General features: G+C 41.9%; 1 non-coding gene across 1 annotated transcript; it reads left to right on the plus strand.

The window, feature by feature from the left end:
- Positions 1-438: 438 nt before the first annotated feature.
- Positions 439-511, plus strand: trnak-cuu (transfer RNA lysine (anticodon CUU)). Its single transcript has one exon. It is a non-coding gene; the product is annotated as a tRNA-Lys (tRNA).
- Positions 512-2062: the final 1551 nt, after the last annotated feature.

Below are 2062 nucleotides of genomic sequence, written 5' to 3' on the forward strand. Positions count from 1 at the left end.
ATGCTTGCTTTCTGGGTGTTTGTCTCTCCTCAGAAACAATCCCTTGCCCTCTGCCACTCTCGGTGTATATGTCTGTGTGTGTTCCTCTGTGTATGTCAATGTGGTTCAGTTTCCCGATGGGGTGAACACATTTTTACCATCACAAACTTTATTCACATTAGTTGTGCAGCTTCATATTAAAATGTTACAGAGAAAAATATCAGGATGAAAGATGCAAGAGGAGTTTGCAATTTTTGGAAGGAGGTGCAGCTAAGAAGTGGAAGATGTGAATGATGTTATTGATGATTGAGAGGAATGCTTTGTAACCTTTGGGCTTTTGTAGTTCGATTACCATCTACACTTTGAAATTCAGAATAAGCTGAGGCTCCAGGTGGAAAACAACAGTTGGCTCCATGTATGTTGGCATATGGAGTTTTTTTTTTTTTTTGTTTTTTCAAATGCTGGCTAGCTTAGTTGGTAAAGCATGAGACTCTTAATCTTAAGGTTGTGGGTTCGAGCCCCACGTTGGCCGCTGTGACTTTTAAAAAAAATCTTGCTGCTTTGAAGGGAAAGCGCCAACCGAATTCCTGCGGCAGCTGTGAAACTTACAAGGCAGACATTAACCACTGAAAGCAACCAATACACATAAAATTCAAATCACTTTCTTGTCGCATTTCTTCCTGCTTCTGTCCCTGCCTCTCCTCCAGCTCCCTCTGCCCGTCCAGCTCTCGGGTCATTTAGCTGCTTTATGCAGACACAGTCAGTTCATGGGAATGTAAGACACAAAGTTTGCAGACCACAGGATAAAGAAACACCAGGATCTCATCTTCCTGATTCTCCCAGATTCTGATTACAGGAATGTGCACAGTGCTGATTATCTACAGTTACACTCTCCTCCCAGTCTTGTGCACGTTGTTCAGCTTTGAAATTGTTCATATTTTCAGGTTGGATTTCAATGGGAAGAAAGCAGAACTGTGATAAGCTTATATTCTTCAGCAGGTTTATTGCAAGAAAGTACATAACAGGCTGATAGTAACAGTGCTCTTTGGACGTGGTGAGTTCCAGTGAAGGATTGGCACCATTAATGTGTCGCTCATTTAGTCTCGTGACAAATCTTGTGCTGGAAATTACAAGAAAACTCGCTGAATTTGCTCCGTGTTTTGGTTTCAAAAGAGCCGAATATAAGTTAAGAAAGTACATTTCGCTAGAGTGGGTTATAACATGTCAGAATGGTTGTGACAGAAGCAGCCGTGGTGTTGGAAAACATAAAATTATAGAAAGTTACAACAGAGAAAGAGGTCATTCGGTCCTGTGTGCCGCTTTCAAAAAGCAATTCTGATTGATTGATCGATCAGGAGTAACATTTGTGTCAGTGCAAACATGAGGCAGCAAATCTTTCATTCTCCCACCCATATTTTGTCTCGCACCAACGTCCCTGTGGTCAGTGCTCTGCAATCAGCCCTTCTCTTCTCCTTCTTTCATTTCTTCACTCCGCATCTGTGTTGGCTCACAATGTGACATTTTGAACTCTGGGGCAAAAATTGAACTCTCACTCAACTGAATCTGGTGAAGCTGTTAAATATATTCAATCAATACCTTCGCAAGACTCGTTTTTTAACCTTTTCACAAGGACAATAAATCTTCATTCCCTAACAGAGAATCAAACCCTACCTGAGGCGCAAAATCCTAACCACTAGACCACCAGGAAAGCTGTCAAGTCTTCTTTCGGTGCAGCTTATCTACGCTGCTTTTGTCTTTTTTCAAAATTTCAGACTCTTTTACCACAGAACTGCATGTTTAGGCTCAACACAAACCAATTCTTCAGCCATCGAGAACAACATTCGCTGTGAGCTGGAACATGACATCGACACTGAGGTGAAATCGCCCCACAAGCTGCTCATGTGCAACTTTCAATTTCCAAAACCCTCAACCCTAATCACTGTGGGCCCTATGAAAGCGGTGAATCCCAGTCACTGGACATCAGGGAAACTACCAATAAGGCTTGAAATTTGATTTATCGATGCTACTTTTGACATTTCTTTTCATTCCAGATCTCTTTCACCAGAGACAACTTTTTCCTGCC

Source organism: Cetorhinus maximus, chromosome 23 (genome assembly GCF_964194155.1).
Source record: "Cetorhinus maximus chromosome 23, sCetMax3.hap1.1, whole genome shotgun sequence".
NCBI lineage: Eukaryota > Metazoa > Chordata > Chondrichthyes > Lamniformes > Cetorhinidae > Cetorhinus > Cetorhinus maximus.